Source organism: Meriones unguiculatus, chromosome 8 (assembly GCF_030254825.1).
Source record: "Meriones unguiculatus strain TT.TT164.6M chromosome 8, Bangor_MerUng_6.1, whole genome shotgun sequence".
Taxonomy (NCBI): Eukaryota; Metazoa; Chordata; class Mammalia; order Rodentia; family Muridae; genus Meriones; species Meriones unguiculatus.
This window is the reverse complement of record NC_083356.1, coordinates 5,672,366-5,686,512: the sequence shown is the minus strand read 5'-3', so window position 1 is coordinate 5,686,512 and position 14,147 is coordinate 5,672,366. Positions and strand designations below refer to the sequence as shown.

General features: G+C 45.3%; 1 protein-coding gene across 27 annotated transcripts in view; it reads left to right on the top strand.

Annotated features, from left to right (window-relative positions):
* The window catches only part of Pced1b (PC-esterase domain containing 1B), a 187,552-nt gene that overhangs the window by 104,263 nt on the left and 69,142 nt on the right, over positions 1-14,147 (top strand). For 13 of the 27 annotated variants that reach the window (XM_060388728.1, XM_060388717.1, XM_060388718.1 and 10 more), the window contains one exon: positions 5,848-6,039. The exons of 13 other annotated variants lie outside the window; for them this stretch is intronic. The gene's annotated coding sequence lies outside the window, so the exon portion shown is untranslated. Of the gene's footprint in view, positions 1-5,847; positions 6,040-7,712; positions 9,053-14,147 lie in introns of those variants that run through there. One more of the 27 variants, XM_060388739.1, reaches the window with a different exon arrangement.

Below are 14,147 nucleotides of genomic sequence, written 5' to 3'. Positions count from 1 at the left end.
CCATCACATGGGGTGCTTACCAGCATTTGCACTTTACCTGTGGCTAATCATTCAAAATATTATTTTATATATGATTAAGGCATGGATATACATGTATTGTTTTTTTTGTTTTGTTTTTTTAATTTTTCACTCCCAATTGTGTTTTTGCTTTTGTTTTGTTTTGTTCTGTTTTCTTTCCAGATGGGGTTTCTCTGTGTAGCCCTGGCTGTCCTAGAACTTGCTATATACCAGGCTGATCCTAAACTCAGAGATTCACCTACCTCTGCCTCCAGAGTGCTAGGATTAAAGGTGTGCACCACGCCCAGCTAACTCCCAGTGTTTTAGAGCCAGAGTCCAGAGGCAGAAAGGGCCCGAGACATGAAGAGGCTGAAGGCCCAGATTGCAGTTTACTGGAGATTTAATGGCAGAGGATGTCTTGATTGAGCACCACCAAGGCATGAGGATCCCTGTGGTCTAAAACGAGAGGAAAGTATCTCCGTGCCAAGCTAGACAAAGGTGGGCCGCTGCCAACAGGAATGTACTGCCCTTTCTCCGAATATCGGTTAAAAAACAATCTGGGCATCAGTGGCTGGCACACTACGCTTGGCTGACTCGCTTAACAGCTTTGTTTGCTATAGGGCTTGGGATATCTGCCAGGACTGCCCAGTAAGCAAACTGAGCCAAGATGGCTCTAGTCCTGTTGAGCTGCACCAGGGGAACACTTCCTAGAATAGCTTGAAAATCTACACATCTACTATTTGACACTGGAAGTGGGTCCAGAGGAGTCAAGCATCCTGAGCCACACAGCTCAGTGCATGACGCTGGAGCAGAATGCAGACTTAGCAGAAAGATTGAAGGTACATCAATGCAGTAGGACCTTGGCTCTCTTATTCCACCCAGTCTCAAACCGCCAGAAGAGGGCACCAGATTTCATTATAGATGGTTGTGAGCCACCATGTGGTTGCTGGGAATTGAACTCATGACCTCTGGAAGAGCAACCAGTGCTCTTAACTTAACCTCTGAGCCATCTCTCCAGTCCCCGAGACTGATGTCTTTAAGAGCAAGTCACCGTCTTCACCACAGAGCCATCAAAATTATTTTGTTACTGTTTTGATTTTCTAAGACAGGGTCTCACTATCTAGCCCAGGCTAGCTTCAAATTCCTGGTGATCCTCCTCCGTCAGCCCCCTTGGTTCTGCATTTGTAGACCTGGTGTCCCACCAGGTTAGGTTTCAACATAAAGAGAGGTGGTGTTTTGTAGAACCGTGATTGAACCCTGAGCCTCATGCACAGTCCACCGCCCCAGCTCCCCACGATCCTTGATACACTATTCCAGGAGACAAATGAGTCATTATTTTTGTTTTGTTTTGTTTGGGAAAGTCTAAACATGCAGGCTTGCTGGCCTGAAGCTCATTATATAGACCAGGCTGGCCTCAAACTTTCAGTAACCCTGTTTCCTGTTTCCTCTGCTTCCCCAGTGGTGAGGCGACACATACCTGACTATTCATATGCACTGAAAAGCACAAATGACACAGTCTTTGAAGAGAAATAACCAAAGCACATAGGGTATTAAATCCATACAAGCAAACAAAACAAAACAAAAAACAAACTTTTTTTTTTTTTTGCTATGTTAGGTCATTACGTAAAGGCAGCCAAGCGTAATAAGGGTGAATGCAAACAACCCAGAAATACATACATGTATGAACGGGCTGACTTCAGGCCCACTCAGAGCACTCCATCCTAGAACAGAAGCAACTGAGCTTCACGTAGGGGAGGTGGGTGAAATAGATAAGCTCAAATTCCACTGTGGCTGGAACTGATAAAGGGTTGCTGGTATTGAGGGACCACTCTTGGGCCGGCTTAGGATGTTTGACAAACATCTGTGAGGTTCAATATTCCACACCGCTAGACAAAGGAGGGAGAAAAGCACATCATTTTTGCCCTTACATTAAAAATATTTTTTAGGCCAGGTGGTGGTGGTGGCACACGCTTTAATCCCAGCACTTGGGAGGCAGAGGCAGGGGGATCTTTGTGAGTTTGAGGTCAGCCTCATCTGCAGAGTTCCAGCAGGACAGGGCTACACAGAGATAGACTGTCTTAAAAAAATTTATATATATATATATATATATATATATATATTCCACTATCTAATTAAAATATTGGTTTATTGCTTGAATTCAGGTGATTCGTGACTTTAAGTAATGTATAAGTTGCAATGTCAGTCTCCATTAATGGAAACCAAATGGCTGGGTAGGGAAGGTGGCTCAGCCGTCAGAACACATACTGTTCTGGCAGAAAACCCCAAGTTGGCTTCAAAGAACCTTGTCATACAGGTGTTACAACCACCTGTAGCTCCAGCTCCAGGGAATATGGTAGTGTCTTCTGGCCTCAGCAAGAACCTGTACATCTGTGCAAAAACCTGTCCCCACACACACAAAATAATAATAATAAACCTTTAAATTCCCAGCAGAGGCAGGTGGATCTCCGTGAGTCCGAGGCCAGCCTAGTCTACATATGGAGTACATGGCAAGCTAGAGCTACATAGTGACTCTGTCTCAAAACAAACCCACAAATGGCTAGGTGTGGTGGTGCACCTCTTTAATCCCAGCACTCAGGAGGCAGATGCCAGCCTGGTCTGCATAAGGGTTCCAGCTCAGTCAGGGATACACAGCGAGGCCCTGTGTCAAAAAGACAGAACTCCAGTCTTGATTAAATACTTGTTTGCCTGCTGCAGACTGGCACCCACCTTGCCGAGACAGACAGGAGAAGCAACCCTTTCACTTTGCCACAGAAAAGAATTTCAAGACAAGACAGTATGAAGTCGAGTTCAAATTTGTTTGTTTGTTTTGTGGGCCAGGTTCTCTCTCTATAGCCTTGCCTCTCCTGGAAGTTGCTCTTGTAAACCAGGCTGGCCTTAAACTCACAAAGATCCTCCTGCCTCTGCCTCCCAAGTGCTAGCATTAAAGGTGTGCACCACTGCCCAGCTGAGTTAAAGTTTATTTTTTAGGCCTGGCATCATGGTGCAAGCCTTTAGTCCCAGCACTTGGGCGGGAGGCAAAGGCAGGTAAATCTCTGTGAGTTCAATGCCAGGTTGGTCTAGAGAAAGAGTCCAGGACAGCTAGGACTATTACAAACAAAAACCCTGTAATAATAATAATAATAAACCTAATAATAATAATAATTTATTATAAATAATAATGAATTTTTAGCATAGGCATGTTACCAACTCAGCTATACCTCCAGCATCTTTATTGTCTCTATATAGGACTGTATATATAGTGATTATAGACACGATTTGTGGCTTTCTATGTTGTGTTGCTCAGAGTGGAATTTACAACAGGGCTTAAGAGAATTTCCTTTCATAAACAAAATTGGAATGTGTATGTATGAGGGCTACTGTTGAGATTAGGAATGAGAGCAGAGGTTTTACAAATACAACTCGAGGTAAGAAAACATTTTAGCTGTCTGGAATCACGGGTTATCTACTGTCTTTGACATACCTGCCTGAGATGTCTCAGGAATTCACACATTGTCGCTGCAGGAAACTCTGGCGTTACCAGTGGGTCCCAGTATTTCCTAATTCTGTCAGCAGGGTAACCTTTGCTGTCTTTCTGTCCTGACTTGAGAAGAATACAGAACCTATGGAATTCTCTGTATGGAATGTTTCTGACAGAATAGGTAGTGTTGCTTCTAGAACACTTGGGGACTTGGGGACACAGACACTCACTCTTCTTGTACTCCCCCTCCCCCCAGCGCGCAGGGTCTTATGTAGCTCAGACTCACTTCAAACTCCCACGTGCAAGTCAGGGATGACCTTGAATTTCTGATCCTCCTGCCTGCGCCTCCCTATCGCTGATTTCAGGCACACGCTTGGTCAGTTTATGAGGGGAATAGAACCTACTGGCTTTACGCCCTCTACCAAAACCTCTGGTACCCCTTCTAAAGCTAAACAAAATAATGTAAGAATGATAACACTGGCAGTGACCTCACCTGGCAGCAAAGATGGCCACTGTGCTGTCGGAAGGACTGGTTCCAAAATGCCTGTCCTACTCCACCCGGGTGACAAGTGATTCACGTTCTTGCACAGTCTCCATTTTACCATTTGCAAAGTGAGGATGACAAGAGCCTGCTTTTATGTCACAAAAAGAGAGCCATGCCAGGAAGGGCATTTTAGGGGTGGGTAAGGAGAAAGGAGGTTCACTCGGCTCTAAGCCTTTCATGGAGCCAAATGGGCAATGGGGGCTGATGGCATGGGTTATAATAGATGCTGGGAAGCAAGAAACCCAGTTGGTTGCCCTTCAGCAACCTTATTTTAAATTTGAAGATCATAAACACAATTAGCATTTGCATTTTCTGCTTCTCTTCTATTCCGTGGTCTCCTGGTGATTACAGAAAACCAGGAGCCTCCTCAGCTTGTTCACACAATGCACACACCTACTAAATTGAAGTTAAGGTCTTGGAAACATTTGCAACTTGTGTACAGAACCCTTGGCACCAGGGCAGGGCAGGGTCCCTCAAGTTACATGACACACTGTTCTGAACTTTAAGATACGCAGGTTTTCAGCTGGGTTCTAGACTTAAGTCCTGTCTGGAGACACCGTAATGAGTGCATTAAAATTCATTAAAACAGAAAACAAATTGGTCAAGACAAAGAAAAAATTTAGGCAAGATGAGAGCAATGCAGAAAGTATGTAATTAAATTTTAAGGCACATGTGGGGTAGTTGACATGTTTTTGAAGAAATGACAGTGAAGTCACTTTGTAGAGCAGCCTACCAGTTGTGGGGAAAAAACAAACAAACAAACAAACAAAGCAAAGCATACAGGGTTGGACTTCAGGACTGTCCTGGGATCTTTTGTTTGGGTTTAAGATGGGGCCTCTGTCTATAGGCCAAGCTGGCCTTGGCTTTGTAGCAATCCTCCTGCCTCGGCCCGCTTGAATGCTTGCAAGCATGGGCCACATCACGGTTCACTGCAGAAGATATCCTGTTCCTTACTCTATACTATTTATTGTAATGGAGGTTGTAAGCTGGGGCAGTAGGAAGGGCCTGAGCCACACACACAGATACACAGACACACACACACGTGGAGACCAGCAGTCTCCATTTTAATGTTGCAGTCTGATGTGTTTAGAATACCTATTAAAGGTTTACTATTTTAAGGGGAAAAAAAGTTTTGTTTTGTTTAAGAGTTTCTCCTAGGTTTTGTTTTGTTTTGTTTTTTTCCCTGATTCATTTCCTCCTTCTTTCATCTTGGTATTTCTAGGGGAGGTGAGAGCCCCTCCCCCAAATGAGATCATTTCAGCCAGAATCCAAGGCCAGGCCAGTGCATATCTGTTGAACCAGAGGGCTTTTTTTTTTTTTTTTTTTTTTAAGTTGACAGTTTCTTGTGGGAGTCTGGGCAAGGGAGCAGAAGGGGCTAGAACCAGCTCTGACCTTTACCACATTTACCTGGAACGGTAATCACAGGGCTATGTTTTTCTGGGCAGCCTTTGGCCCATACTCCCAGCTGTGGGGGGAATGTCTCCCACCTGTGTGCTGATCAAGGGGGAAGCTGAGAGGCTAGCTTCCACCCCACCCCCACCCCAGGCTTGTGGCCGCTAAATAAGAAAGGGAGAAATCTCTTGTCTCCCCAAATCTCTGCCCCCAGTTCCTCCTCCCCACTTCTAATGCTTTCTGCATTGTACTAACCACACCTGAACAACCCAACTGTTTAAAAACAGGGTGAGTTACGTTCAAAGACAAAATGAAAACCAAGTGAGGCCCAAAATACCACTTCATGCTTCACTGACATTAATAACGAAGTCTTAGACTCTGGTTATTATTTTTCCTAAAGCGAGAAAGCAAATTCTGTATCTTGTTATTTGCCCAGAGGCCACCGGAAACGGCAGCACCTCTTCAGACCCTCACTGGCTTGTGAAAGTTGCAGCACCCAGCACTGACCTTGTTTACCCTGAAGACAGTCTTGGCCATTCTGACGTACAGCCAGGAAAGGGATCTGTCTAGGGAAAGATCTAGAATCAAGGAGCGAGACACCTTTAAAAAAAAATCACCAGTCATTTCAGTAAGTACTTCCCAGTTTTCTTTTTTCTCCTTTGTTAATGGGTCTCTTGTAGCCCAGGCTGCCCTCTTACCCCCTGTGTAGCTGAGAAAGAAAGACCTTGAGAGATTACGGAGCTCTGCCTCCCATTTTTCTTTCTAAATATAAATTTAAATTTTCTGACCATCCTTTTTCAGATTCCTAATGTGGGGAGTCACTGGGCAGGTGGGGGATGGGCAGCTCTAGCCACAGGACTTGGTGGCACCAAAGGACAGACTGCTGTGTGGTCTAGACTGGTAAACCATTAAATTTTTTTTTTAAGGGGCAAGGAAACAGCCAATTAGGTGTTGAAGGGGAGAGGAGGTGCAGAATTATTTATTGTCTATGCAATCTCGTCTGCTGTGGTTGACCGCAGAGGCTTGGCACCCCAGCCTTGCTTTTCAGAAGCGTGTGACAGCAGGGAACTCATTCCGTCTTTCAGACTTGAGTTTTGAATGTGTAAATGAAGAAGACAAAAAGTACCTATTTCTTGGGCTTCTTAAAAGGAACGCACGGATAAGCAAGTAAAGCCCTTAAAGGAGGAGAAGCCTAATAAGGTTAGCCAATTGGTGTTGTTAAACAGTTAAGTATTCATTTCACCATGAGTAATAATAATAATTAGTAATAAAGCTGTGTAACATCCTGAGTGGTGGAAATGGAACCAGATAAGCTTTCTACCTGCTCTGTTTCTGCTTAAATGAGGAAACGTTTAAAGCTGTCGACAAAATACTCTTTCCAGCAGGGAACGAGGAGGGAAACAGCATGCAAATTTTTCTTTCTAGATGATTTTACTTCCTTATTTTAATTTCAGCAAATATTTATAGCTGGGGTTAAAAGCTCGGGTTCTGAAGCCATATTTCTACCCAAAGAAAGGAAACCTAAAGCTTATCTAACCCGTCAGAAGACAGGCCAGTTGTGGCAGCTTTTGCTGGCGGAGCAGCCCTGGGCGATTTTGCATAACTTCTGCTCGCATCTGTTGGTTTTTCCTGTAAGGAGAAACTAAACTAAAAGTTCCTACCTGGCTGGGCTGGGAGGCTCCACCAGGGCGGCCAGCAGGGTCAGTGCTCCTTGGATGTCCACCAGAAGGAGGCTTAGGCATAAGGATGGGCAAGTGTGGGCCCACTGTGCCGGAGCAGACTGAGAGGAGAGGCCTCTGAGAACAGTTGGGATGTGGAGGCAGGAGGAAGCCCTGTTTGGTGTCCTGCACGGCAAGGCCAGTGAACTGCAGTAGCTGACCATGCTTTAAGGTGCAGCAAGTGCCCTTTGGAGGAAGGAGAGACCTGTTGGAAGAACAAGGGAAAAATCTCTCACGAAACTGACCTTTAATGAGTAGGTCTTAAGAAACAGATCCTGGGTTTGATCCCTGGCTGATAGACAAAGATAAACACACACACACACACACACACACACACACACAGTGAAAATGAGCCACACAAACTAAGCTAAAACAGTAAAATTGAACACTGCTCAATTTCTGAAAATGTTGCAAAATCCTAAAGCATATTTTCAATATACATATGCATATGTACCCACACATATAGTATAATAATGGAATATATAACCAATATATTTTCTCAAGACAGGGTTTCTCTGTGTAGTCTTGGTTGTCCTGGACTCACTTTGTAGACCAGGCTGGCCTCCAACTCACAGAGATCCGTGTGCCCAGCACTCCCCCGAAAGCAGAAATACATAGAAACAGCTGAGTGTTGCTACATCCAGGCTGTCATTTTCAGGATTTTGTTTCAAGAATAGTGGAAACAGTCATTTATGAAAAATAAAAATGACTTGACCCAGCTTTTTGGATGGAGTTTCTTTTCACCCAGTCCTATATTTTTCCACCCAGAACTGCTGTTCTGAACATAACCTAGAGCAGGCTACCATCATTCCAGGCCACAACCAATATTTACCTTGAGGAAGACTGTTCCAAAGGTCAGGAAGGAATCGTCTTAGGGATTGTCACAATTTGGCAAGAGGATAAAGAACCCAGGAGAATTTGGAAGGCTATTGTTATGCCTCCCTTCCCCCACTAAAGAAATGTGCACACCTCAATGCCTGGAGCTGAGGAGACATTCCAGCAGGGAAGGGGCTAGTTTAAAATGTGGCAGCTTCTCTCTAGCCACCTACAGTTAAGAAATCGCTGGTAGTTTATGAGGGCCTCCTCTCCTCCTCTAGGCCAGAATGCCTAAAGCCAGGAGAAGGAAGAGTTCTCCAGCCCGATCCAACCCCCGGGCCGAATCCCGGGCCCTCCCTCTCAGCCTGGTGGCTTTATTGCCTCAATTCTGACTTATCTGCATACAAATAGTATTGATAAGGTGATGGGTGGTCCTTTGTCTTTCTCCTCCCTGGTCTAGGGAAGAGAAGCCATTTACAATCCGGCTGGGACGGGCTAAGAAGCCAGAACTATCTAGGGCAAAATAGGGACTGCTGGGAGGCTTGAGGGTGGTTGAGACCAAGATAAGAAGAAGGCTGGAGAGCAGACGGGGAGGACCTTGAGAAAGACCAACTTTGAGGGAGTCCCCAGGGAGAGAAACAGAGATTCAGCAAAGGATCTAGGGAAGGACAGGACCCAGCGGTGCCAGAGACACGGACTCGGGAGGGCGTAGCAGAAGTGCGGTCAACAGCAGCTGGGAAGGACAAGAATCGGCCTTTGAAAGGAAGCCAAGAAGCCAGTGGTGATTTACTGACAAATGTCTTCGGGTTTGATGCGGTTGGAAGCCAAATTAAAGTCAAAGGAGCAGTGAGTGGGAGGAGAGGACCCGGACACAGGCTGTGCAAACAGCGTTTTAAAAAATGTGTCTTTGAAGGCCAGGCAGTGGGACAGGCCCGGAGGTGGAGCCAACGAAGTTACCTTTCTTTTTCAAAGCAGCGAGAAATTAGAAGGGTGGGAGCTAACCTTAGGACTAGTGACTAGAATTCAGGGTTAATCCACGCAGGGGAGATAGCTTGAGGGTGTAGGAGGCTCCCGGCGTGACTTGGCTGTTGGCCTTCCCAGGAGGAGGTACGTGTCTGCCTTTGCGCTCGGTGGGACGCGGGGACCTCAGGGTTGGGGGCTCGAGGCTGTTTTCTCTAGAGCCCGTGCGGGGTCAGTTCGCTGTGCTGGGGCTAAGAGGGGACCCGGGGTCCTGCAGGCGTGACTAGGCCTTGGAGACATCGGGTGTCTTACCCTCGCTGCTACCGAACAGGAAACTGAGGCTCGGAAAGGTGGGTCTCCAGCCGGGGACCTGTACGGCATGGTTCTTTCTTGTTAACTTACCCTTCAGACGGTTGAAATAACGACTCGAGGTGGTGTTAAAATTTGCATAGCTGTATGAGATTTAAATGAAACTTTTATGGATGGCTTAAAAGATACCAAACGGAAGCCGGGTGGTGATGGCGGCGGCGGTGTACAGCTTTAATGTCAGCGCTTGGGAGACAGAGGCGGGCGGATCTCTTGAGTTCCAGGCCAGCCTGGTCTATAGAGCTGGTTCCAGAAAACCCCCGTCTCGGGGTTAAAAAAAAAAACAAAAACAAACACTAAATGGTCCTCCCGTTATCTTTTTCCTCTAAAAAAGTGTCTGCGTAGCAAGTATTAGGACTTCCATTTCATTCTTAAATTTACTCCTTCCATTTTCTTCTATAGCCCATAGAAGGATTTATACTATATTGTCAATTTGTTGTTTTGTTTTGTTTTGTTTTCAAGACAGAATTTCTCGGTGTGGCCCTGGCTGTCCAGGACTCACCAGGCTGGCCTTGAACTGCTTTGAGAGTGTGTAAGCTTGTAATTTCTCAGCTTGTAATTGATATTTGTGCCAGAAGGATCGCAGTGTTAGGTGTTGTGTGGAGGGATGGCAGGGACAGCCGAGGGCTCAGTAGGTCCACTTCAGCTCCTGCCTAACCAGGAGTTGTGATCCTTGCAACCCACTTTGAAGGCTAGGCGTCTTTGTGGTTCAGACTTTGACATAGGTGCAACCAAGTTAAATGTGCAGAGTGGTAGCCGTTGAGGCCCTGGAACCCTGGAAAGGACCTCCTCCCTGCAGCCTAGTTAAGTTTAGTAAAAATGCTTCCTGGCCAGGGAGGATGAGGTTACCTGGGGACCACCTGGCAGTGGTTGCTTTGTTCGTGCTTCTTCACAGTACTTTCCTGTATTTGATGTGACCCTAAGACCACCCCACCCCCCGGATAGGTTTCTCTGTGTTGCCTTGGCTGTCCTGGACTGGTCTTGTAGACCAGGCTGGCCTAGAACTCACAGCCATCCCCTGCCTCTGCCTTCCAAGCGCTGGGATTAAAGGCGTGCGCCACCACACCCGCCGCTAAAGCTGCTTTAAAGATATTTCTCCCACACTTTTGGTGTTCTGTAGAGTGGATATTAGCTTACTTGCTCCAAATCAAGTTTGTGGCAATTCCCATTCCAGAGTCCAGTGACTGACCCTACCCCAGGCTTTCCTCTGTGGCCAGTAGTTAGCATGCAGGTACTGTGGGCCACTCCAAGATCAGTAATTGTTTGTTGGTAGGCCTGGTCCAACCTGGTATAGGCCTGTTGCAGGCCATTATAATTTTTGACAAGTTTAGTTAAACTTAGAAAACTAATACTAAGACATGGGAAGATCAATTAGGTGAGTTCCTGAGAAATCATTTTCTTGTCACACACACATATAACCTTAAAATTGAAGGATCTTGGAAAAGTAAAAAATACTGATTTGTCTGGACGTGGAGGTGCATACCTGTAATCCCAGCACTCAGGGAGGCAGAGGCAGGCAGATCTCTGAATTTGAGGCCAGCCTGGTCTACAAAGCAAGTCTAGGACAGCCAGGACTATAGAGGGAAACCCTGTCTCGTGGGGCAAAAAAAAAAAAAACGAAACCGTGTGTGTGTGTGTTATATATATATATATATATATATATATATATATATATATATATATATATTTGAGCTGGGCATGTTTAAATCTCAGCACTCAGGATGCAGAGGCAGGCAGATCTTCATGTTCAAGATCAACCTGATCTAATTATCAAGTTCCAAGCCAGCCAGGCTACCTGGTGCAGCCTTGTCTCAAAAAACTGGATGGATGGATGGATACATAGATAAATTTGATTCCCCCAAAATGCCTTTGAACAGAAAGGAGCCATTTATAATCCTAGTCTAATGTGACAGTGGCATTTAGTCAGATGCACGAAACAAACTAGTTTCAAATTTTTCCTGCAAGAAATCCAAACAGCATCGTACTTGTTAGGTCAGTCTTTATGATTGAAGACCTCTGTCCCATCTCTGAAGCAACTGGCCTAGTTTGCTGTCAGTCTTCCAAAAACTAACCTAATTACTACAAAACATTGATTAATGAAAAATAAATGCTCTGGGTTTGGTTTGGGATGGCTATAAAGTAATAGTCAAAGATTTATAATTCATGCCTTATGAAGCTACTGAAAAATTAATTATCCCCAAATTGAGAAATACAAGCAAATTGCTTGAAAGTCATTTTTTTTAATATAGCGGTAGCCATTATTAATGCATATTTCTCCCACAGCTTTAGAGCCTCAGATCTTGCAGTGAAATCGAAAGCAATAAGGATTTGAGAAATCATGCAGATTTTTAAGGGTGGAATTGTGCTGCAGTGGAAGTCCCTGTACCCATCTGCCTCCCACACACACTCGGACAGCCTTGGGCACTTCTGCACACATCCCTCTCTGCTGGGTCAGCTCCCATCTTATCTGTCCTTGGCAGCCTTTTCTTATCTCTCCCCTGGAGGGAAAAGACCAGCTCGGTTGCGTTTTTATATTTGAACAAACCAGCCTTGTTGCCCTGAGCTAGGAATGTAGGCATTTTACCACCACGCCAGCAGAGACAGACCACCCTTTTGTACCTAGTTCAGAACATAACAGCTGCCCCGCTGAATTCCCTCATAATTAAATGAGTCCATAAAATAGCTTCGAAAACTAATGAGGGAGTTTAGCAGATTTCTCCAACCTACCTGGCTACATTCAGATCCCTTTTTCTTTCTGTTCTTGTAAATAAGAAAGACCCTGAAACTGGAAGTTACTGACCTTTGTTAAGTGTCTGAGAAGATTCATCCTTTCTGACTTGTTCTGTCAAGCCACTAAAAGTGTCTCTTGGGTTTTGTCGTATACTGAGTTCCATCCTGGCCCATTCTTTCTCTTGGGGACCCGGCAGAGGGTGTCTGATTATGTCCATCTGGTTGTTGTGTCCCTCCCACCTTTGGTTTCAGTTGCTTACTGGAATGCTCTTTCCCCTCCCCTTCTCCTTGATGCTATCTGCACCTTCCTCTGGAGGACAATGGAGAATTCTTGTGGACAGTTTTGCTTGACTTGGCCCTGGGCCCTGGGAGCAGCATGTGGTCCAAGGTTCCCTAGTTAAGATCCTGGGGACCACACTTTCCCACAAGGAAGTCTCAATCTGCAGCATTTTGTTATACTGGGTTATGCTAATGCCTGGTTTAATACTTGTGTCTCATGCTTGAGAATGAATGACGAGACGTGGTACATTCATCCTCTCCACCCTTAGCCCCAGGAATATACAACTACACACCGCTCTGGAGGGGTATAACCTTCTCTATAAAACAGAAACAGGGAGAATGATCTTTTCAGTTGGTTGGTCACCTTAAAGGATTTGGCATCCAAGAGCTGTTCTGTAAATATCAGTATTATATTCAAAACCCTTTCCCTATCATCTCCTTTGGTTTTTGTAGTGCCCCAATGGCAGGAAAGCAGTTTTCTCTCCCTGCAGGTAGGTGATTAAACTGGCATTCTGTAGTTTGCTGAGGATCACTAACTCACATTGAGGAGCTTGACAGGCATTGTTCTAAGTAAGCTACATCAGGCTGGAGAGTTGGGTAGGGTCTATAGCCCTGCTATTCAGGTCCCAGCACCCACATCAGGCTGCTCACAACTGCTCCAGGAAATCTGACACTCTGGCACCATGAGCACCTGTATGCATATGAAAACAAATAGAATATCTGAGGACTCTACCCTCAATCCCCACATCAAAATGCTGTGATATCTATAGTCCTATTTCACAGAGAGGATAAGTAACTCTTAGCTGAGGTAAGCAGAGCTGCTGACCTGTCCTGATATGGTATCGGCTTCAAAGCAGTTTTGTTCTTTGGAACAATTGCATGTTTTAGTCCCAGGCTGGCCTTGAACCCCTGGTCCTCCAGCCTGTGATTCTGTCATAGTGCATGGTATTACAGGCTTGCACCACCACACCTGGCTTATACACAGTTATCAGTTAGGTTTTCCCCTTTCCACTTTTTTCTCTTTTTTTTTTTTTTCTTGTTTTAAGAAAGGGTCTCACTATATAGACCAGGCTAGCTTAGAATTTGTGGCAATTCTCCTGCCTCCCAAGCCCTAGCATTATATAGTTCCGTACTACCAAGTTCAGTTTATCAGTGTTCCTGAGCTCAGAGAATAATCTTTACTCATCTTTTTTTTTTTTTTCTTTATTTTTAAACAGTATCTTATGCATACCAGGCTGGCCTCAAACTCACTGAGTCACCACAAATGACTTTGAACTTCTACCTCCCAAGTGCTGAGGTCACAGCTTATGTCACCACTCTCTGCTTAGATGGTAATAGGGAAGTTTAATCCAGCAGTATGGCTGCTCTGGCAAGGGATCACATCCAAAGACCTAGTTCTGTGTGAGAGGCTGGAATACAGACACGCTCCGAGTGCGTACCTTTAGTCCCAAGCAGGTAAGGTATGGAAGGAAGCAGCCGTGTTTGAAAGTGACCTAATTGAGGGGTAGACAAAGTGATGAATCAGAGAAAGATGTGACAGAATGAGTCAGAGGTATGCTCAATTTTCACGAGAACAGGAGAGCAAAGAGGCTGCTTAAGAGCAGCAGGGGTGGGGGATTACCAAGAGTTGATTACTGGGAGTTTTACAGACGCAGGTTGCAGAGAGAGCAAGCTAGACACAGGTGAAGACAGAATGAACCAGAGCTTGAGAAGGAGCCAGAAGATAAGAGCATATTGCCAGAATTTGTTTGAGGCCAGGCCGAGAAGGAAGAGAAACCAGCTTGGAGAGGAGTTTAGGCCAGAACAGCTGAAATGAACCAGCCAGCAAGGGTTCAGGAAGATCTAGAAAGGCTCGGGCATGGCTTTC